The 25,186-nt window shown below is 36.6% G+C and overlaps 1 protein-coding gene across 5 annotated transcripts in view; it reads right to left on the bottom strand.

Moving 5' to 3' along the window:
• taok3a (TAO kinase 3a) overlaps window positions 1-23,131 on the bottom strand; it is a 61,205-nt gene extending 38,074 nt beyond the window's left edge. Inside the window, exons 1-2 of one of the 5 annotated variants that reach the window (XM_028034281.1) lie at window positions 22,992-23,131; window positions 2,763-2,887 (exon numbers count right to left, since the gene is read on the bottom strand). The gene's annotated coding sequence lies outside the window, so the exon portion shown is untranslated. Of the gene's footprint in view, window positions 1-2,762; window positions 2,888-22,479; window positions 22,502-22,701; window positions 22,848-22,941 lie in introns of those variants that run through there. The other 4 variants (XM_028034280.1, XM_028034284.1, XM_028034282.1 and 1 more) reach the window with 4 other exon arrangements.
• Window positions 23,132-25,186: the final 2,055 nt, after the last annotated feature.

The raw sequence follows: 25,186 nt of genomic DNA, 5'->3' as shown, positions 1-25,186 counted from the left end.
TGAATTTTGTAAATTCTGATCTATTGCTGCCAAATTTAGAATTAAACTAATAACCAGAAGCATTTATTTTGTTTTAAAATGCCTTTCATTGCAAGTAAAGCACATACAAGTTCCTAATTAGTAACACAATCGCATACCGAAACAAAAAGGAGGAAACTATCTGATAACAATGTGTGCATTTGAATACATTGATAACTTGGATGCATAAAAGGCTTCTTTAAAACTCTATCTTATCCTGCTGGTCTCGGAGCTTCATCAGTTCTTTCATGTCTCTTTGCTAAGATTTCCCCTTTAATCTTCCTTTTTCTTAAACAAGAAAAAGAAAGTCTTTGATAAAGAAAATGTTTTTCTTCCTTCATCATTCATTTAATTCATTCCTCCTTCTGATGTTCTGTTTGACAGTGACTGTATGTGATCACAGAGTATTAATGCAGATAGAAGCATGAACATTAATATCAACACATTTCAATGTACAGAGTGGAAAGAAATACATTAGCACAGATATAGCTGAGATATATAGAGAGAACACACAAGCATCCATATGTGTGTCTGTTTGTGTGTGCATGTGCACCCCCGCGCGCGTGTGTGTGGGTTTGCATGGCCAGGGGGTTTATCAGCTTAGGCCAACCCCCTCCCAGCTTTAGACACAAACAGGAATTAGACAGACTGTGGGAATTCTTACTGGGATTCAAATTGCCAGACCTAATCAGTAATGGTGGGGGAAAAGAACTGTGCTGATGAAGTTTATGAGACTTATGTGTGTCAAAGTGAAAGCATAAGAATTACGTAATAATCCAGCTCCCTTAACTCCTACCATGGCATTATAAAGAGCAAGCTTAGGACTTTACGTTTTTTCTGTGTGTTGGTCGATGAGTGGTTGGATCAAACACACTCTTAATAATAATAATGTGCACTTTAATAATTCTGTATCATAAATACAGATAAAACATACTGTGAGCAGACAGAGCCTCTCATCTCAGAAGAAATCAAAGTCCTCAGAGTGCACTGCGTGTGTGTGTGACGTATGCTTGTGTATGAATGTGCGTGCCTTCTGCGTTACAGTAAGTGGGTCAGCCTCGTTACTGTATGAATAATAAAAAAAGTTTATTTTAAGCACAATACCAGCTTGCTAACGAAGAGGAAATTTAAACGTAGTACATGTGAAACAGCTGTTTCAGTATGAATTGTGAAGTTGGTTTATTCTGAGAATTTTCACAAATACAAACTATCTGACACATGTGGAATTGGCACAGTCATTTTATTCAAATCTCATTGCTGTGCTGCGACAGCAGACACTCAGTTATCTTTCTCGTGCTGTACAATATATCAAAATCACAGTCATTATTACAGTTTCTGTGTGTACAAAAGGGATTTCATTGGTGTAAAAAGAACTTTTAAGATGTAAAAATCAGATTTTTAGATATTACCTAAGAAAACTCCCAAATTAGGATAACAGCAAGGAGGTTTTTCTCACATCAAATGTGATATGATGTAAGAGAAAGGATCATAAAATCATATTAAACCAAAAAGGAGACATGCTAGTGTTAGCACAGAACTAAATTAAAGTTCAACACATGGAGCATCAGCAGGAGCAAGAGAGTTTCACTGCAGTTTGACTGCAGCTGTATGTGATGAGTCAGATATACATCCATTTAAGAAGTGATGCATGGTTTGGTTCATATGCAGCACTGATTGCAATGCCTTTAATAAAGGATGGGACTAGAACTTTGCAAATGCCTGAATCAAGGCACTTTTATGAATTTTATTATGTTGATATAAAACCAATAAATAAGTATAACACAAGCCTAGGCATATGAACCCTTACCAGAATTATCTTAGAAATGTATTGTATGTTACTTTTCTCTATGAAGTCAAAAGTTCAGCTCATGATAGCCTTTGTTATATCACCAACATTTTCAGAGGATAATTATTCAACTCTAGTACTATCTGACTTTGAACTAACAGGTCATCTGCTAAGAAAAAAAACAATACACCTGAAAACAAACTTTTATGCCTGCAGAGTTATTTTACAAGTCAATTTATTCGTCCAACCACAGTCTATCTCTCTAACCTTTATTTACTGACCAGCATGTGATTCAGCAGAGCAGGGAGGGTTGCCAACAGCCCTGCACACGCACACACACAAACACGCACTTGACTTTTGGTCAAATTATAACGATTGCTGAAGGTTCTCAGCGCAGCAAAGACAGATTTATGTTATTGTTCAAATCAAAAAGATCTCGAAAACAACGAATCAACCTCAGGCTTTCATCACTTACTACAATATGGAGTTGATTTAGTAAAACTACACCTAAAGAAAAACAAAGTATTGAATTCTGACTTTAAAGTATCATCAAAAGTCTTTTAAGATCACATAATTATATTCAATAAACTACATTTATTTGACAAATAGAAATGAGTGACGTGGTTTTGCAAAATAGAAATTTGGGACACAATTAAGAAAATGTGCTGTAAAAGTCAGAAGAAAAGATTAACCCTGTTATTTGTTTGCACATTAGAGAGCCAGCAGAGCATTGAGCTTTCAACACAAGGCAAACCAGGACCTAGTATAAGGGTGGCTCATAGCTGTCATGTTTGTTTATGTAACTGTGCAAAGAAGAGCATTTCTATGTGAGCATGCACTGGTACAAAAACCTTGGTTGGTAAAATGTTTGCTTACAGTGGTGAAAAGTAGGTGGCATGATGAGTATAACAAAGAAAATGAGTAGAAGCAACAGAGAGTGAGGTGTGTGATGACTTACCAGTAAGAAACGTGTGACAGAATGTGTTAGCCTATCCTCAGTCTTCCTCTCTTTTCCACTCTCCTCAGAATAAACCCAGAACTGCAGTTTTGTCAGCTTCCCTCATGACTGGAATAACACTGTTCCTGAGGTTTAATGGGGAAGAAAGAAAAAAAAGGAGCTAGTTAGATTGCTCTTTATTATGTACAGGAAAGTAAATGTTGAATGTGGACTTTAAATATTTGTCAAACCAACATTAACCAAGAAAACAAATTGGCAGAAGATCTAAGACACCAGTAGAGTCACGCATAATCACTTTTTTTTTAAAAGTATGTATCGACTTTAGTAATGTTGGTGATTTTATGTAAAAACTTTTACGATTTTGTAAACATTTTCTTTACAGAGACATTTCCTTGGGACTTGCGATTTCTCCAGTTGAATTTTATATATATATATATATATATATATATATATATATATATATATATATATATAGTTTGGTGTTTACAACATACTGAATATTCTGACTCTTTAACTTAAACAACACTGTGTTAAGTTTTTATTGGAGGAGTCACTTTTTTGTTGAGTGAAGTAAATGACAAATATAACTAAAATTACTTGTGACTTTCTGAAGAAATTATTTTTTAGACTAATTGATCAAAAAAAAATAGTTGATAGTGAAAATAGGTTGTTAGTGGCAGCCTTGCTCTATAGTTCATCCAGTGAGACTGCCAGGAGATGCTTTGAGCTCATGGAAATGTTTTCAAATATGCCACACACCAAACTGATGTTTACTTTCTATTTATTCTTATCAGGGCTGCATTTAGCTTTTTGTGTAAAACGTTCCTTATGTTGAATGGCTAATAAAACAAGAGATAGCAGTGATAAAAGTGATCCTCGCCCTGTGCAAACACATGTAAAGCTTTCATATGACTACAGAAGGAGCATACTGTGTAATGACTCAACTGGCATTAAAAATCTCCTTGGTATTTGTCAGTGGTCATTATCCCAACAGTATCAGCTTTTAGGCAATAATAGACTTCAGGAATTATATTTTATCTGGGATTTTTTCTACTTGTTTTTGCTCTTATTTATGCTGTGGATCATAAAGATCAGTGCTTCCACCAGGTGGACGACCATTTTACACAGCGGAGGGATGGAGGGGATTTGACCTCTGTGTGCTGCTGAACAAGTTCTTCATGAACCTCCTATTAATGTTCAATGACAGATCACAACAATCTGGACAAACACAACCTTTCAGTTGTTCACCCACCAGCAAGCACAAACAATATTTCTCCTTCACCCACACAGACGCATGCAATGTATTCATAAAGACGCATCAAATCTGAGCGAGTTGTCCTGACAGAAGAGCGCTGTCAGCTACTGCGCCGTTTTTGTCCTGACAAGCAGGTGGTGAAGCATTCAGTGTTACCAGCGAACACGAGCTGACCTTTCCGCAACACATACTGGCCTAAAAACAGAAACAAACTCTCTACAAGTAGCCCTACAGTCTTGAAGCTTATCCATTATTCAGCTCTGTAATGATCCTGTGACTTTTCTTTGAACTCTGAATAAATTAGATGTTTTTTTTCCCTCCTTTTCACCTAAAAAATAAATTGTAACCCTTTTCTTTTGAGCTCTTAGTTAATCCTCCAACCTCTTGTTGATTCTGATGGAGCCATGTGGCAGACTGTGTGCTCAAAGGAACTGTATTCAATAATAAAACAGGGTGATAGGATGGAGGGATGAGAGAGCAGGAATAAAAATGTATTGTGCCCCTTCTGAGAGACTCTGAATGATTTATAACACAAACTGACGCTTGCATGAGCCTCTGGGAAAGTTGAGGCTGCACTTCTCCTTTCCCTCACACGCTCCTCCCCGCTTGGCATTTATGACCAGTCAGTTATGGAAAGGTATATTCATGGACTATCCATTGAATTATTTTTTTTTTTTTTATTAATCTTCAAAAAGTTATAGGTTTATTACTTTAAAGCTCCAAAATTAATGATAATTATTTTGAACTAAAGATGATTCATTATAATTTATCTAAAGATGATCGATTGCAGTCCATGCTACTTAAAAACAGCCAAGCAAAATGTACTGAAAAGAAAAAGGTAACATTATCAAGGAATTTGTAAGCAGCTTAACATAAGTTTAATTTTAGTCTGGATGACTATTAGTTTTTTAGATTTTAAATAATAAATAGGAATCTTAAAATAAAAGTTCTTGTCTAATGCGTTACATTTTTGGGGCATTTTTCTGTGATGCTTTGACACAAAAAGTTTAAAGTTTTCTGTCTTTCAAATGTGAAATTAGCCAAACAAAGTCATGCCATCTACAGCTGTGTAGTTGCTTTGTGAGATACTTTCTTTAAACAGGAAATATTGACATCTAGGACTTGCAACACAAGCTCCTGTTAACTTTCCTCCAGTAACAGACATTATTCATTATGTGTCTAATTTGTGGATTGCCAAACAGTACAGAAGAACACAATACAACATTAGTAGTACAAATGTCTTAACTTTATTCTCAAAAACTTTACCGACCCTCATCAAGTTACCAATGTTAAGCTATATAGGCCAATTTTTACACCCTCTAAGCAAATTGAATTACAATCAAATGTGGATTCTGACTATAATTACAAATGTAAAATTTTGACATGTGATAACAATTACTTAGTAAGTGACAGCTTTATCGAATTCTTATCAACAACCTTTACTTTCCATTCCTTTGGGTGCATAACACACTGACCACTATGAATCATAATTCATGAATCATGGGCCATAATTTCTGAGTTGCTAACTGGCCATGAAAACCATGTCAACTGCCCTGAATTGTATTTGTGTTCAAGGGCAAAATATCTTACAGCTTTTAGGATGAGGCCAAATGAGTCGATGTTGGATGGAGTGTTGGATAGAAAACAGATTCCAGCCAAGTTTAGAGCTATTCTGGTTCCAGATTCATCTTGTTCTCTTATTAATTTTTTTTAAACATGGCTCCACATGATGCACACAGTATTTATGGTTGCTTGGAAAGAAAACTTGGAAATTATTTAATGAGACTGCAAAAACAATGGTGCTCAAAATTGTTTTATCTATTTTAATTAGAATATGATTTTATTCGGTACTTCAGACTCAGTATCCAAATGTTTTACTCCCAGCAGATCCTTTGATGACTGACATGGGACTCTGATGACTCATACTTGAGGCAGGTGGACTTGCACATCAAAGTTAAATATTGCTTAATATAAAACAAAAGCAGAATAATGTGTTTACAATATATAAATTCCCTCTGGACGTAAAAAAAAGGAAGAAAATAATATTTTCTGATACAATGAAGTGAAATATTATGTCCTGATTATCCTACCAGGGCGGCATGGTGTTGATTTTTATAGCAGTGACTCATTTACACAGAGTGAGCTCATAAACAGTTTACATCAAAGAGGATTTTTACACTCTGGGGTCTGGTGTAATCTCACAGGTTTATGAACTCTGATAAAATGTATGCGATCCTTCCATGCATTCAAATATGCAAACACATGCACTAAAAGGTTTACTGTTTAGATTAAGGTCAGATGTAAGATAACTGTGATCATAGGTGGACTGAATGGTAATGGTGAAAACTATAGTACTAGGTGGCCCATCCAGAAATACATCTTTAATTGCTAGTGTGGTTTAACTTCAAAGTTGAGACATTAAGTTATTAAATACAAATAGAAACTCTTCTTAAGCTGCATTGTTTAAGAAGCAAAGTGTTGTCCCATTTGAACTACTGTATAGCAATCTGACAAATATTTGTCCACAACAAAAAAATAATACATTAAATTCAGAATTAATGGGGCAGCCTTTAAATAAAGTGAAGTTGTTCTGATTGCCGAAATGCTTCATTCCTAAAGACTTTAATTGTTTTCACCTGAATACATGGCATGTCCTTCAAAACAACAGACAGTAAAGCTCAGATATGATGGATTTTCTATGATGATTTATGCTAATAAGCCAACGTTAGCCTGTGTTCAGTTGCAGCAAAAGCTTAAAGGATTGCTGAATGTTTTTTCCAAGTTGTTCTCAATTTCTATTATTTTAACAAGATTTGAAAATGTTTTGTATTGTAATGCTACAAATATGAACAAGCAGGAAAACATGGATGGTGCTGCAGCCTTCTCTGCTGCAAACATGTCCATTAAAGTAGATAAGCTCTCCATACTGCTGAGCCTCATCTTCCTGACTTGTGACTGAGCAGAGACCCATTTTTCCCCTTACAGCTAAGTTGAATATCAATCCTAATCCCCTTATTAATGCAAAAAAAAAAAAGCTATTTGCAATGATACAGACTTGTGAGGTGTTATATAACATAACAGAATAAGCACGCTCTCTGCACTGAAAAGCCTTTGCACGTGAGAAGGATTTTTACACCACCGTCTTACTCTCACATGTGTCCATATAAAGGATCTCAGACTATGGCGGTATTAAGCTAGCTTTGGACGGTGTGTTTGCGAATATCCAGAAGTAATGAAAGGAAAGACTATTTAAGGGGTCAGGTCTGTCACTATGTGAACTTTTAAGAAAAAAAGCTTGCAAATTTAACTCCTAAAGAAAACATTTTTAGTTTGGTGTAGATTATTAAGTTGCACAAAAACAACAATACCACAACTGACATCATAATTACCAGATGAATGCTACTGTCTAGTGAATTATTTCCCAAATCATTCATAATGAGTGTGAACAACAAAAAGTGATTTCAGTATGTACTCATCAGAGACAAGCCTTACAAGCCTGAAAAGAGGTGGGAAGATGCAGATAAATTCACACATTCAGATAACTAGTTACATACTTTGTGCTTCAACAAAGCTGACTCTTTATTTGGGATGAAAGTTCCCCCCCACGGAGAAATCCCTTGAATCCAGATGAGTCGTTATGTATGTCCACTGCCTATCCCTCTGGAATAAAGCCTGGAGTTTTCTCTATTAAAGCCATTTATCCTCTTTGGCAACAATCAGGGTTTGTGTCTCTGAGACTTATTTCCCCTCCAACCAGGTCAATAGTATGCGTGGTCTGCTGCTTTGCTTTTACCAAGTCCTGCAGTGTTTTCGTCAAACACGCATAATCAATTTCTATCCTTCTTTTTCACAGATACCTCCAACCCATAACACAAGCTAGACAAATAAAGCACATGGTGTGGCAGAGCAAGAGGCTCTTACATTATTCAGTAGTTCCTCTTAGAATTTTACACATCAGAGAAAGTACGGGATGAAGTGGAGGCTATTCATGGTTACCACTATGACCGTGAATAGCTACCGTTGTGTCCTATTCACGTTCAATACAATTAAACCAAGAGATAAAAATGCTATTTTTTTGAAGTGAGAAAGAGATGATTTTTTTGTTTGTTTTACAGCAACTGTTAGTATACATTCACTGTATTGTTTGAGTTTAATGTTAATTACAATGTGGAATAATTAATAGCCAAGTTTCAAAGTGTTTTTGGCAACTGACTACATCCCCTCATCTTTCTCAATTATACAAAATGTATAAAATATTTAGAAACATGAACTGTTCTTGAAGATGTTTTTACTCTACATCGGCTGTTTTTACTGTGTAGTTTTAATCTTTTAAGTAAGATCTGCCTTCCACTATGTCAGTATATTTATTTGCATAAACACGAGAGAGGTTGTAAAAGCCTTTAACCTGCAAGTTAAACAATTTTCCTGCAAAACTGTCGTGATTAGGTTGTGTGCTTATATTTACTCAGCATTTCAGAAAAAGCAGCTCTGAGTAAAGAATAACTTATAATGAAGATTAAAGATTAAAAGAAACAGTACACATCATCAATTTTTTTTAGCAAACCTGACAAACAAGCGAAAGCACTTAAGGGCAAGTTAGCTTACTGAAGTTTGATCTGGGATCAAATAATTCAAATATGACTTTCTGATGTATAAAGTGGCCTAATCTTATTATCTTTTAAATCAGAATAGTACCGAGGACTGTGTGACTGTGCAGGGGATTGCCAAAAAATATCACCTTCACTTGGTTTGATTCACTTTCCCACTGGACTTTTAGAAATGGACTGAATGGGCTGGATAACATGCAAAAGCTGCTTGTTTGGGGCACTATCACGACACACTGCCCATTATGAACAGCAGGAAAGGCAGTGAGCTATCCACCACATTGCCTTTCATGCAAGGGACAGACGCAGTAGCAGCGAAAACGATGACAGAAAGTGAGAGACTGAAGTACTGCTGTGGTTACAGAAACAGACCAAAGAACTGCTTGGAAAATCACATGCGACTTCTTCCCTGCAGTTCATTTTCTCTTTATAGTTGGCTGAAGTCTTAAACCTTAAATGTTTAAGAAATAGTATTATAAAATACCAGAGCTAGCAGTGAACATTTCAAATTGTAGTTCTATTTTATCTTTATTTCCATCACAGTCTGTAAATGCTGTAAAACATGAAAATGTGGGAGTTTGAGGTTTATGTAACATCTTCTCTCATGGGTAATCATTTTGGCCATTTTTTTCTGAAACCCATGTATCACATGCAGCGTCCCAGTTCATTATTTTAAAATCACGACTCCACCAGTGCCACCAAGCTGACTCACTGAACAAACACAAACATGCACATGTTGGTTATGATGCAAATTGTGTTAGAAATACCCATCAAGTAATGTGAAGAGACTGGCAGAGAGCGCTCCAACAGACTCACTTTAGTTGCCGACCACAGAAGACTTGCGACAACCCAAGACCCTAAAGATCGGAACTCGTCTTCCTATTGTGATTAAAACAGTTTTGTTTGGTTGACTTCTGACGGCATGTCAAAAGATTAATCTGCAGTAGAAGAATGTTTTGCATTTTAAAAAAGAAATGCATATTTTAATAGTAATAATGAAAACCCACAAGATAGTTGCAATGGGAGAACAAATAGACAAGAAACAGAGAAAGAATTTTACAGTTGAATAAATTATTATATTATAAACTGTATAGAGAAATATTTTTCCAGTCACAATGACTTTCTGGTAGAAAAAGGGAGAAAGACTTTTTGACCTAGTTTCAACTCAGATTTACACTGAGCAAGTTTACACACCAAAACGTTTAAACAAATTGGCAATTTGGGGAGTCATGACTTTGAAAATCCATATCATTTGACACAACTGGAAACCCATATGTAGATGACCTGTAATTTTGTTTTTTCTTATCTAACACCCTAAGCAGACTGGATCGTTGTGTGACATCATGGAAACATCAAATAAAATTGGCAAGATATCAGGAAGAGGATTGTGGACCTGAACAAGTCTGCTTTATGTTTCATGTGAAATTTCTAGACACCTGAAAGTGACATGTTCATCTTTTCAGAGACTTTTGTGTTATTCCTGGATTATCAATGTCATATGATCTGGTATACTCTCACAGTGTTTGTACCCGAATCCTGTGAGCTGTCTTTACCTTTGGAATTTTTTTCAGCCACAATTATAATTGATACAGTTGAGAATTGATACTATCATAAGACAGCCCGGGGTTGTTGCCCAATCAATATGACCTCAGTTCCATCTGAGCTCGGTCATGTTACACACACTGATGGTGACACCAACACTAATCGAAGGGCTGGTGTTTTGCTTTCATACCAGTTTAGCTCCAGAAGCAGTCAGCCTTAACAATGTGACCCCCAAAGGTCAGGACCTCAGATAGCTATCCTAATTGATATTTAACCCTGTTTGTCCACAATGCCTTTATTTTTTCCTCTAGGGACATTTAAAAATTGTACAGTTTAGTTTTAATATGTTTTAATCTATGTGAATAACATTTAAAGATCAAGATTATGCACAAATTGAAACTTTTAGACTTATGCAGAGACCAAGAACAGTCCCAGACAGTGTGCGTTTGAACAAGTGGGCACCAGAGAGCAGAGTGTAGTTCTCTAAAGCCCAACAGGGTTTTTCAATCCAAAGCAGCAGAAAGATTAACATAGGCCTACTTCATGGCTACATAATGACAGCAGGGAAGAAGGAAAATGATTACAGACTACAACATGCTACTGCTTCTTGCAGAGTTTTATTCACAATAAAATATTTAAAAGACAAAAATTTAATGGAGAAGTTGAGCAACCATTAGTAGAGACGGGCGCTTCACTGCCATAAATGGCAGAGTTGAGTAACTACTAAGCCTTACATGTGTCCATCTTTCTCTGACATGGTGGATGATCAAGGCTTTTTAACATTCCATAATCTGATGCAACTGATTTAGAAAAAAGGTACAGAATCACAGCTTTTTCTCTCACCTTTTTCCTTGCATAGTAACCAAGGTTTGCTGAAGTCAGAAAATTTCTAGAACCACTCTGGATGAAGCTAGGAGAATGAACATGAGCTAAGCCTCCCAACTCAAAGGACAGCTTACAGAGGAGACATCTATGCAGAGATGTGAGGAAAATTTAACTCGTCGTCACAATATTCAATATTAATATCCCAATTAAAACAATTTCCTGATGATGTAGGCCTGACAGAGATCATTTTATGTGATTACTTGTAGAATTTGGGAGCTAAACAAAAGTACAATTGCAAAGTAGAATGTTACAAAATGAAATTTTATTGATTTTACTATTAGCAAATTTACCTAATTTAAGCATGAGTGAAGGTGTTTGAATGCACCTTTAGTGTAATTTGACCATAAAAATAAAAAAACAAAATGGGTCTATTGAAAGTTTCACAAAGTATGCACAGTATGCTATAATGAATGAAACCATTTAAATCTGACCTTTGTTTGTGGCTGGTTGCTTCAAAGTAAATGAAGTAATACAGCTGCTGATCATTTATTTACCTGCTTGACTTCAAAAGATGCAGCACAATGAGAGAAGCCAAAGCATGCTAAGCTGTATCCTATCTTCACATTTTCTTTCTTTGTCAAATGAAAACAGAATGATCATACAAACTGAAAGATAAAAGACACAGAGAGAGGAAATGTAAGAGAGGAAACCCCAAAAAAAGAAAAGAAATGCACATCTGGTCCACTGAGTCATTTCCCGTGCGCTTTGTCACTTAGTCTTTTTTTTATATACATATATATATATATATATATATATATATATATATATATAGACTCACAATATAAATTATGTATACCATCATCATCATTACGGTTTACACAGTGTAGCAGAGGGCCCATGGGTTATTAGCTTCAGGATTTCAGTTTTATGTAGTCAGCCAGCCGTTAGCTCGGGAATTCATTTAGTGTTAGAACTTAGCTACCCTCTTCCTCTTTTAGATCTCAAGGATTCACCAAATCTGTTTAATTCTCTGAAGAAAAAAATATATATATATAAAATACCCTTTCTCAAAAAGTTTGAGGGATGCTTTTTAATTTTTTTCTCTGGATGAGTGACGTCCAAAATGTATGACTACATTAGATCAGTGAGGTGTCGATTAAGAAGAATTCCAGACTGGTGAGCTGAGCTGAGAATTACTCACACCAAAATGGGAAACAAAACTTTCAAGAAATCCTGCCAGACATACTAGGTTTGGGTAAAAAGGTAAACATAAGAAAAGCAGTCAGTGGTCATGTGGGAGTGACTAATTTTAGTCCACAAAATTTTAGTTATACAGCATTGGTAAAAAAAAAATATCAGCAATCAAGTTGTTTTAGATCTTCTGAATGTATTACTACTAATTAAATTAGTCATGTTATTGATCAATTACTACACAAAGGCTGGATAATTTGGAACCTACAACTACTACTTGGCAAATGTTCACATATGCACAGTAACTGTGCATTAGTTTTGTTTAAAACTATGAAATCTGAGAGGAACATTTTAGAAATAAATCAAAGCTAAGTCCAACAAAGTATTGCAATGTCATGTTTTATTCCTGGCCATTATTTTTGCACCAGTGCTGTTCTCGTTCCGAATGTTACTTGAACGTTGCATTTGGTTTTAGAGATGGGGTGAAAAAGGTCATTATGTTCAAAATGATAAAGCCAACTATCATAAAAATTTAGTCTTTGGGCTTTTAGAGTCAAGTTAACAAGTTTTAAATGCCAATATTGTCTTGAGTATGAATAAGAAGCACTTAGACATAATATATTGCGATGCTTGACTTTACAGGAGCTGCAGCTGCATGCTTCTGGATGTTACCCACACAGAATCTGGGTTAAGAAATGTTATGTAATTTAATTTATGACACTGACAAAGAGTCAGCCAAATACTATACAATTATTTGCTGTTTTATGATTATATTCTGAATAAGCATCTAAATCTTTAAATCTAAAATAGCAGCAGCACTAATTGAATCATGTCCCTTTTCTCTGCTTAGCATTTGCAAGAGACCCTATGCCCTATCTGATGGATGCCCATGTCCTACCAAGAAATAATAGCTGAATTACAATCAGAAGTTAGAAATAAAAAAAAATATAAGACTTAACAGCTGGTATCCACATGTTGTTCTGCCATCAGCTGATGTTCGCTTGTTCCAGACATTATAGACATTATAGTCAATGTCTATAAAAATAAGCGATAGTGTCTGCATGCATTGGTCTCTTTGATGGCTTGATAATTTCACTACTTCCTTATAACTCTTTTGGGATGTTGGCAGAACTGCAAATATCCTAACATTTGAGGCCTTCTGGTTTTGCACTTCTGACATATGTGTGTTTCCGTATGATGAACACTTTTATGTCTGTTGGTGAGAGAGGACATAAGAAAGAGTGAGGGACACAGTGCAGTGGGGTTGGATGATTTGACTGGCATAGCTTCCTCCAAGTCACAGTTTAATTGGACAATTGCTTAGTTTAACTTCAGGCATTTTAGGATGAGAAAGCCATGCAAAACTGTTCTACAATGTACTTCTAATTGGGGTGGCAAAAATCCTCACTCTGGACTGCTCTAAAGCTTATTTCCCTCAAGAGAATCTCCTATTGTATTATTCTCTCTTGTCAATAAATAAAACACAGGAGAAAATGTACATTCTTTGTTGCAAAATTGTACTCTCCCGTCTCCCCATGAGTAAATTAAACAAACCGTAGTGCTACCAGATCAGGGTAACAACACTTTGTGGTCTCCAAGAAAAAAATCTCAAGTTTGATATTTTAAAAGCCATTAAAGTGATTAAAAATGAAATCAGAGAAAGCAGAAAGATGTGAGATGCCACCAGAGTTTCTCTATTGTATTGATTTTGTGCTTTCAACCTTTGCCCATCATGGAACATGCTGAATTTCGAAATGTTGGCAGTCTTCTGGAAATCTCAAAGGTCAAGTAAAGCTTGGCATACACTGCACGATATTTTCAGTTGTATTCAGCTCCAGCTCTATCTTTACAATTACATCGCAAGGTTCTGTGATTTATGGAGAAAAAGAAGAAAAAAACGAAAGTGAGGAGACACTCACCAAGACTAAAAATGCTCAACAAAAACAAACATGCTTCCTTTGCATTACTTGCTGTTCTCCATCCATCCATTTTCCAACACCCTTGTCCCTAGTGGGGTCGAGAGGGTTGCTTCAGCTAACGTTTCAGGCGAGAGGCGGGCTCACCCTGGACAGGTCGCCAGTCCATCACAGTAGTAGATGTTCTATGCAGAGAAACTTCAACTTCACTACATTTAACTGCATACGTTTACTGAAGTTGTATATTTCAGCTATGAGAGAGATAAGTGAACTTAAATCAAATATGGAGATAGAAATGCTTAAGGAAAAAATATTCTCTTTCATATGACTTTGAAGATGATGAAAGTTCATAAACTCCAGTATTCAAAATTCTGCCTGTGTTTTTTCCAACACGTCTACTTTCAAGCAAGCAAAATTTAATTATAATAATAATACATCATATTGCTTGCTGTACTAATTATAATAAGCCAAATTACTTTTATACTTTCTTAAGAAACATTCCAGTGAGTGACTTGTGAGTATAAGAGCTTCAGGTAAATTTGACTCTTGGTGCTGCTTAAAGAGTGTGATTCCTTCACAAGGAACAACCAGAATTTCAAACAAATTAGATTTTTGTGTGACCATACGATTACTGATCAGGAGCTTGTCATGAGGTGTGAATCACTTTTACAAAACACTAGGCATAATGCAAAATATATATATATATTATATATATATACATATACACAGTTGCATGACTGGAAAACCACCTGAAAATGGGCCAAAACCAGTCTACGTCCTACAGGCACAAAATGTAAATTTTAATAACGCTAACTTGCCTAAGAAATTTAACATAAAATGTTAAATATAGTTTACAAACTGAACTCCAAAGTCTCTTCATTTAAAAAAAGTGAAATCCTCTAATACAATGTGTGCTCCTTCACTTTCTGCACTATCTGCATTTGCTTCCAATGTACTAAACGATTATTGAAGCTTTATGTCAAGAAAACTTACAAGTGGACTAATATCTGTATCAGAAGGTCAAACCTTAAAAAACCTAATAGATCAGCAATTGGCCACAAATCTCTGGTACATTTCCAGAAAACATCTACTCTAAGAAATCAGAGGTATGCAGATAAGAAACTGATAAGACAAGACATGTTCCTGACATTCAACTTTTTGCCCTCAAGCTGTTGCATTTTGTTTCAAATCTGTGATCTTGTGCCAAAGACAGAATCATTTTTTCCCCAATTATTCAAACTTGTATTTATCCTGACACACTGGTGGTTGGTGAGAGCATTACAAAATCTCCCCTAGATTCCGAAGCAAATCTCCACTTGACCCAATGAAGGCTGTCCAGTTACAGCATTAGAGCCACACAGAGCTTGGGCTGAGGCCTACATTCTCTTGGGACTGGGGGGATGGTGGTGGGTTTGGCGCACACTGTAGTAGCCTGACAGAAAAGGAGTTTTCAAGCCTTTGCTTCAGAGTTGGCCGATAGCGCCAGGCCAAAAAAAATTTATAAATAAAAAAAATCATCCTCAAAACCCAGAATCATTTGTAAATGATCAACAGTAATTGGATAATGGCCCCACTGAATAAAATAACGACCTCAACAAACCCTAGGTCTGACCTGAAAATTCAGTTGGCCAATAAAACAAGTTGGTTTTTTTTACTTTCTAACTTCAAGGTTGCTGAGTAAAACTGACTTTTTTTATAGCTATGAGACAAAGAAGCATTTGAGTAAGTCAAAGGTTGCTTCCAAATTAGAGCAGTGTGGTACAGCACATTACCTCATCCCCACTCACATTAGCAGACGTGTCCATCATAAGCATGCATCCTAAGCCTTGCTGACATGCCCAGCTCTGCTAAGCTAGTGTTGCACACTGGAATTCTCCCTGAAGGACGCAACCGAAAGTCAGCAGAACAAACAAATTGTAGGGCTATGACATGACACTTTGAATTTTTTATTTTTTTTAAAGAGCCCTATTACCACATATTTCTAAAAATACTCGCGTCTGAGCCTTTTCCTTCTCTCTGCCGAGCTAAAATAAGTCCTAGATCCGGAGGAGTGGTGGAGGGCAGATATAACACAAATCAGCAGTCGCCAATGGTGATGTACGTTTGGCTGATGGGAATAGCTGCTCATAATTCCTCAGCATGTCGAGCTAGCCTAGTCATGAAGGAAAAGATAAAGGCTTAGAGATTTCACAACAGCGCTGGAGAGGAGGCAAATGCAGCCAAACATGATGAGGATTCAAAAGAGACAACATCGGAGAGGAGAGAGGTGCGGGGTGGGGGGGGACCTCATGGCCACAGCTGCAACTTGGCCCAGAGGATTCGAGACATTCTTGTAATAAAGGGCTGTAATGAAGCCACTCATCCCAACTTTCCACACCCACTGCAACCAACTTTTCAAAATGCCTCTTTTATAACAAATTCTGAAGAAAGAAAAAACAATGGAGAACAGAATGCTCAAGAAGTATAAAGCTCAAGAGGTGTGTTTACCAGGCTGATTTCTATTATTGTATAAAATGACAATAAATTGTGTGTTTAAGTCAGTTTAAGCCAGATGCGCTAGAGTAGAGCTTATAAAACGTGATAAAACCCAAAGGGTCACTACAGGTGATCATATGCCCCCAGATGGGCTTTCATGAAATATACTGCAATGAATTCCTTTTCATGTACACATTTTCATTAGAATAAACTTCAAAGGATGACAGCTTGATCTTCCAGCTGACCAAAGATCTAAAGCAACTGCTCAGTATAGACGGTTTGTCATCATTACAAGGTGTTGACTGAACAGCAGAGCTGGAACAGTCACTTTAAAACTATTTGATCAGGGTGCATCTGTTGCATCACAGTTTCTTTCCCTCTGAGACAACATTTAAAGAACCAAGACTGTGACTCAGGTACACATCAGCTGCTGTGTCGTGACTGAACCCATTCTACATGTTTCCGATGAGTGGGATTACATTCAGTGGTGCAAATACACTGATTCCATTAAATTCAGGAATATCATACAGAAGAAATTGGCTCTAATTATGCATTAAAGTGGCAGTGTTAGGTGTTTTCCAGATATGTGGTGCCATTTTATAGCACAGTCAAGTATATTACCTACAGTTGTTATAAAAAAATTATTTATATATATATATATATATATATATATATATATATATTGCTCTGCGACAGACTGGTGACCTGTCCAGGGTGTACCCCGCCTCTCGCCCGGAAAGTAGCTGGAGATAGGCACCAGCACCTCCCGATCCCACTAGGGACAAGGGTGAACAGAAAATGGATATATATATATCTTTAAGAAACTCTTATCTTTCTGCAACTCCACCCTCAGGAAGTCATCACAACATCTCTCTTCTATTAACCCTTTAATGCTTTTACCAGCGTTGCACTGAGATGCTCAGCTGAGCTCAGGTGATGCGCAGTTCAACCAGGAATGGGCTAATTTCTGCTGGCTAGTCTGAAGGAACTGAGTGGGGAAACGCGGGAAAGAGGTGGTCTGTAGTGCTGAAGCTCAGAAACTTGGAAACTGCAGTTCCAAAAAGGAGCTTCGTCTTCGAAGGCGATGCTCTGTCCCATCCAGGTGTTTTGCACAACTGAATGGTTGCCACAGGACATTAAAGGACTTCTCAAACATAAATTAAAGAACCAAGGCAACACTCTAGGTTTGTTTTTGATGAAAGACTAACATTACAACAAGATGTAAAGCTCAAAAAAGTCAATTTTACATAATACTGTTCCTTTAAACTCAAGAGCATTTGCAGTCATAAAACAATATATTAATTAAATAAATGCACTTATTGTAGAATGAATAAAAGACCTTAAATCTATGAGACAATCAATCAAATCAATTACAGCCATCTTTAGGATGACTTAATATTGCTCTTAAAATGTATATTACAATAAAAGGTGCCATTATAGCTGTTGATTAATCCAGTTACCAAATATATACACTGGTTCTCCTCCTGCTGACTTCACAAGACCAACATAGTGTAGCAGTGCAGAGTTTTGCTGTCTTTTGAAATCATCATTAAAAGCAGTACGCATGAGCACATCTGCAAGTCCAAGAGAAATTGGGGGTAGGGAGAACAACATTTTCCTCGTCATCTAAAACAGCATGTCTATGTTAAACATGCTAAATCATGTCACTGCAGAACATTAAGCCTGAAAACATCACTTTAATATTGACAGACTCTGGTCCTATAGCATAGTTAACCAACACTACTAATACTGACTTTGAAAAAATGGAACAAATCATTGTTTTTTAAGGGCTTAGCCCCTAGAAATATTAGTAGAATTTATTATAGAATTTCTATTATAAATAGAAACAAGTGCATTGTTTTCAGTTCAAGTGAAAAACATTACAGTGGCATGATGTTTTTTGATTGTTTATATTTAGAAAGTTAATTAAAATTTGTATCAGACGTGTTACAAATTATTAGGTAGAAAAAGAAAGAAAATATTTCCTCTAAAGTTATAGTAATATTTAAACTCTTCCATAATCTCCCGCTTCATTCATGGGGGAATTTGATCCATAAAAATAAAATACCCAAAGATTGCTAATAATGGTAGTTAACAGCAAATTTCTTTCTATTTCAGCAAAATAGAAAGAAATCCATTGGAATGTCTTCTGAAGTTGAAATTTTGACCAAGAATTCAGATTTGATATGCCATCTGTTTGTATACTATTAAACTCATGGTTCACACAGAACTCTACAAGCTTTGATTTTTAGTATGTTCCTCTATGTTTTCAATGCTTAGAACAGAGAAAAACATTTCATCAGTTTATTCCCAAGCACAATAATGAGCAAATCCTATTGGTTTTCATCCATCCCGGATCCAAACTAACTTCTGAGACAAGTCAAAAATAGCACAGGACGAACAATTTTAAATAATCTAAGAATATCCCGTCTTTCCACATGCTTTTTTTTAAAGTTACATAAATCTTTGCAGTGTCCCTATGCTTTAAGAAAGTTATAATAAAACTTCTAGACTTCAAGAGCTCAAATTGTTTTCTACCGAATACCACCAATGCACAAAAAACATGTTTTTTTTATCTTGTTACTCATCCATTTGTGGTGTTTGTCTATGCAAAGTATGAATGTCAAAGCCACAGGCTGCAGTAACCTTACATGAGCAATTTTGGTTTTAGGCTTGCTCAATTTTGTGTTAGCCAGTAGGGAAACATTCCTTTTTTTTTTTAATTAAAAGATACTGCGATATGGCTGCGAAGGCAACTCAAACTCAACAGTCAACCGTCTCACAACATGAGCTTAAATAAGCAACACCTGAAATAAAGAGACTGTGAGTAAGATGCTAACAATGGGGGTAACAATGGGGGTGCTGCCTGTGACACCCCAGCTTTGACCCTATTCACAAAAGGGGCTCTCTGGCACCCTCCATTGATAGCTCTGAGGTGGCTCAATTTGAACCTCCCATGAAGCCTCACTAATTCGTTCACATTAACTGAGACACCTACTTCAGGATGAATTTCTGTCTTCAAAGTGTGTTATAAAAGAGTTTCTTCTTGTTGTAGCTTCCTGTCATTAGGAAGTGATAGATACAAACAAGGTATTTTTAAACTGGGCATCAAACAGTAACAAAGTAGCAATAACACCTTATTGCTTAGTAACTGTGTTCTCATCACAGCTCATCAAAGCAAAAACATTCTAGTTGCTACTTAATATCCTGGGACACAAGAGATAGTTACATTAAAAACATGACTGTGAGTACAAATCATTTGGTGGCTCGGTTCAAACAAGATCATGGAGTTTGTGGAATTATATATGGAAGCCCAAAATTATTCATACTTTTGACAGATAGTGAAAATCATGTTGCTAGAAAATGCTAATGAAATTAAAAGATTATTTAATCCCAAATCTGGTGACTAAAATACTGATAAATCAACTCAAATTTAAGATGTCATAAGACCTTTTTAAGACCACTATGAATACAATTTAAGGCCCTTATCTCCACAGAAATGTACAAACTTTGTTCAGCCAACAAGAAACAAGTTTACACTAATCCACGAAGGCTGCATAAAGCTAGCTAGCTAGCAAAGGTATATTAAACACAGCGCAGATGTCTGCGTTCAACTCAAACTTTTGACAGAGAAAAGTCTCACGAGAAAAATAAAAAGAAAGTTCTACAAGAATAACTGTCACACTAATACAAAAGACCTGTATTTGCATTTAAGGCCAGCTTACCTTTTTTTATATATATATAAATTTAAGATATTTAATTTTGGATACATGAAGTTAAGACTTTTTAAAGGATGGACAAACACCCTGTAATAATGTTTCTCAGTACCACCCACTCCCAACCCCCCAAAAAATATTTGACCAACCTCACAAGGGTCACTGATATGCACACATTTCTTTTTTTATGGTCAGTTAATGCACCAAAACATATGCAAACAACAAGACTATTCAGTGTATAAATTATTTTTGTGTAAAGAATACAGATATTCTGAATATCATTGAGACGGTTAAAGGAAGGACAAAAGATGTTAAAAATCTTTTAGAAATTGAAGAATATTTTCAATAAAGGGATGTTGGCTGTTCATTCAGCTACAATTAGTAGATCATCAGATAACAGAAAGGTGAACATATGACAAAAACGTTGCTCGGTTTCCTCTGTTAAGAAGCAAATTCTGTCTGGATTAAGAAATCTCAAAAGAAAGTTTAAACTTTTCTACAGGAAATACACATAGAAGCTGCTTTTAATAACACTAACTTTGCTAATATCTGGGGGCAAAGATGCTTTGAAATATCAACTCAATAATCAAGTCTTTGTCTTAAAGTAGTAAAATTCTGTTTAACATTTACGCTGTGTAAATCTTCTTGCTCTCTCACACAAACAGCGTGATGTTGCCTCTGGTTGTAATATAACAAATCACTGATCACAACAACACAAGGGCTCATGTACTGAGGCAACACATGAAATTAACAGTAAAATGGATAAGAATATAAAACTTTGTTTTACATAATCTTGTAGGAAAATGTACAAAACAGTATTTGTAGATATTCAGGTATGCAGAAATAGACAGGTTTTTTTATGTTTGGACATTTTAATAGAAATTATCTTTTTGGTTTGCTATACCTATTCTGAGAAGACACACACATTCAATTTTGCAACAAAGTAAAATAAAACACTGACATTTATCGTTCAAAATCTGAATCAATAACTTTACTAAATCGGTGATAGAAATATCAGGCTCAGAATCTCTATATTTGCTGTTCTGCACTATATAATCTGTAGGCCAGTACACTGTCAAAAATCAGAACGAGCAACATTTATTTGCAAATTAGACGGTCAAGTTAGGATCATAAACAGTGAATTGTCCTGCATATCACAAGGAAGTGTGTCACTTTCTGTTCCGACTAGAGCATAAAGATAACTAAGACATATGAAAGGACCCACATAGCTGTGCTTTGAAACCTGCTAGGAAAATCAGAAACCTCAAGAGGAAGAAAAAAAACATACAATTTCCTGTATGTGCTTAGGTAGAGCAGCATCCTTTCCAGCCTACTGTGCACCAGCCTATTATGCAAAGGAAGTAAATTGAGTTTACATTTGTTTTCAACAACTGCAATCCTGTTAAGCTAAAAGCTGGAAACAAAATGTCTAAAAATACCATAAATCAATCTGAATGACATGTAGTTGCAATGTCATAGTGAAGGATTACAGTTCTTTCTGTTGATTCCTGTCTTTAACTCCATGGGCAGGCTTCTTAAAATAAATCTTTACAAATGACACAGTTTAGCTCTGTAACGCGGCTCCTGCTGCCTCTCGCTCACTCACTCATGAGCTCTACACACACAAGAGATGACATCATGTTGGGTCAGATTGGGTTTTAGTGCTCAGCTTGCTATCTACATCTGCCATTTCCACAGCGTCGAGCATTCCTAACGTTTTGCCAAAGCTGTAAATTTAAGCAAGCATAAGTCTGTCTGCAGGTGACGACATGAGAAAATGATTTCAAGTACGAAATAACAAATGACGTGCGGTTTTTATTATTATTGTCGCAGACAACGAATGAAACATTCCCTTAAAATTAAGTGCATGAAAAATACTATGCTAAAAATTGATAAACGAGCGCAGACATATGAACCAAAATGAGGTTGGGGGTCATGTTGTGGCGGACGTTGCTGTCTCAATATCCATTGTGACTACGCACTGATAGTAAAATCTCACTCGCAACAACGCAGACTACAATGGAAGGTACCACAGTCATTTCTGATGTTACACACTGAAAGGCACTGCATGACAGTGCTAAATTTCACACAGGACAAGTTCCCACAACACCCAGTCGCATTGTCGTCTTACAACCCCCCGCTCAGCTTTACACTTCCACTACAACCTGTCACCCGTTGGCTCCGCGTACTCACCCCCTCCAAAAGGAGCAAACCAAACCCCAAAGCTTATTCCCTCGTCAGTTCCAGGTGTAAAACATGCACATTTCGGCGTAGCTTTTTTCCTTATATATGCATAAATACATGTATGAGCAGGTGCAGAGAAGCGAGAATGAACACTTCGTTATGACCATTAAAAAGACAAACCTACGCACTTTAAACCCAGCGATGCTGGTGTTCTGTGTGTTACCTACTCACCACCTCTGAGTGGACTCGCGTTCAGACAACAAGCCGAAGCAAAACCAAAACGACGGTGACCATCTCCAACTCCAATGTACTCAATAAAACGCACTTTTTTTTGTACCCTCTGACATTTAGCTACAGTAGCTTAGCCGCTGACACGAGAGGAAGTGTCAGTTCAGTTTGAGAGCGCGAGGCTTTAGCGCGAGCTGTTAACTGACAAACGGTGGCAACATCAAAGGGGGAAAAGTCGCTCACCTTTTGTGAAAGTCGTCCAGGTTAAAAGAGAGAAAAAAGATCATGCGTACTTCAGAAAGTGTTTAGTCCGACTTTGAAGAGGTCGGTGCGACTTCGCGAAGTCAGTTGGTCTAGACTTCCTGAATGACGGAGCCGCGGGAGAGCAGAACAACCCCTCGCTCGTGTTTGACAGTGACTTTGACAGGCAGGCGGAAATAAAGTTGCCTGCTGAGGGGACCGCTGGAGGATGCGCGCTGCAGGCTTCGGGTTTCTTTGTTAAGTTTTTTTCCCTAATATATTCATACATTATTGAGATGGGCTGTGCTCGTTTAACAAGATCACATGCACATATTTTAGCGTTGGAGTAAAGTTGCTTTAACGAAAACAAAACTATTCTTCCCATAAAAATAAACGATCAGAAATTTTGCACCTTATTTTCTTTGCAAATCATTAAAGATGCATGACCTGAGTCATACCCGATTCTGTTGCAACTTCAGGAAAGAAAAAATATATACTCGATGCAATGCTGCCATCTGCTGTTGTAAGTTAAGTTTTTTTTTTCTTTTGTCATAACGAAGAACTGTGGGTATGGCATTACTTCAAGTAAATATAGTTATCCAAGAAATAACTCAAGTAAGAGTAAAAGTATTTTGTCAAAAGGCCACTCAATTAATTTGTATTATCCACCCATCTATTTTCTAACACCCTTGTCCCTAGTGGGGTTGACAGGGGTGCTGGTGCCTATCTCCAGCTAAGGTTCAGGTGTTATGCCGAGAATTGCATGCCCTGTCGCGGATTCCGTGGGAGAAGGCGCTGTGGAACACTGTGATGAAAAAGCCTGTTTTGAATGACTATTTTTAGCTATTTGAAAGCAGGAGCATTAAAAGTGCCTTCAGATCAGCTGTTGTCTGGCTGTTATTCCCCACAAGACACAATGCAGAATCAACTACGCTACACCGGAGTACCCGGAGAGAACCCACCATGCACCGGGAGAACATGCAAACTCCATGCAGAAAAACCTCAAACTGGGAATCTAACCCAGGACCTTCTTGCTGCAAGGCAACAGTGCTACAAACTGCGCTTATGTTTGATCTACTATGTGAATTCTTAGGTGGGCCTCAATAACTTCAAATATGTTTGAAAAGTTTCTATTTTAGTCATTTGATTGAAAAGCTGAAACTCTTGAGATTTACCACATACCTTTTGTGTTAGTCTTATGTTAAATTGTATTTCTGAAAATAAATGTTCTTTTTTTTATGTATTTTGCTCTTTAACCCTTTGAACACTGAATTGAAAATAGGCAATTGCTTTAGATTCATGCACAGTTTTAGTGCAAGAAATGCGAGTCTAGCTCAACCATAAGAGAGAAATGATTAAAATATAAATATTTTTTGTATTTGAAATGTAAAGTAAAAAATACTACTTTGTTTTTGGGATAGAGCAAATTGTGTGATATGGATGGAGATCAAGGAAGTCGGTGTTGAGCACTGTGTAACTTATTTGGTTTAAAGAGGATTTTTTTTGTTGTTGCGTGGTTTCATTTCCTAAAATGGACAGACGTTATGTCTGCCGCGCTTCTGAGCGCCGCTCTCCTTCTGGGCCGGGAGGCACTGGTGGTTTATGGCCCCTATTGAGAACTGTGTTTTATAATCAACCAAGTATTTTTGGAGTTTTCCTGAGCAGAATGTATATGATTAGTATAGTAATTACATTTGCTCTTCCTTATTATTTATGCCAATTTGTTTTTATACTTCCTTTTATTAAGATCACTGCAAGTTTCTAAACCCTACTGATCACAGTTTGTTTTTATGTTTAATAGAATTTAGTATCCCCATAGTAAACCAGGTGTTTTGTTTATATTTTCTGCTAGTCAGTCCTTTCTGGAATAGCTATGCTGACAGCTTCAGATAATTCATGAATCAAATTATTACTGTATGTGCAGAATCAGGATCACATGGAATAAAAACGCTGGTCCAAGCTTTGGTTTCAATGCTTACACCAAGCTGTAGCAGAGTCCTTTCATTCAGCACCTTACTAGTTATCTCAAAATGTAGAGGTGCAGATTTATGTACATAATTAAATCACAGCAGGAAAATGGTCTGATTTGTCAGACCATTCCCAGTCTCCAGCTTAGTATTTTGGATATTCTTAACAATATTGTCAGTGATAGATCTTGAGGAGTGTGTTACTCTAGTGAAAGTATTTATGGTCAGATAAAAGTAAGTGGAGTAAAGAATGCTATAAAATTCATTTGTAATTGCATCGT

Source organism: Xiphophorus couchianus, chromosome 12, assembly GCF_001444195.1.
Source record: "Xiphophorus couchianus chromosome 12, X_couchianus-1.0, whole genome shotgun sequence".
NCBI lineage: Eukaryota > Metazoa > Chordata > Actinopteri > Cyprinodontiformes > Poeciliidae > Xiphophorus > Xiphophorus couchianus.
Note: the sequence above shows the minus strand (reverse complement) of the source record. Positions and strands in the feature narration are given on the sequence as shown.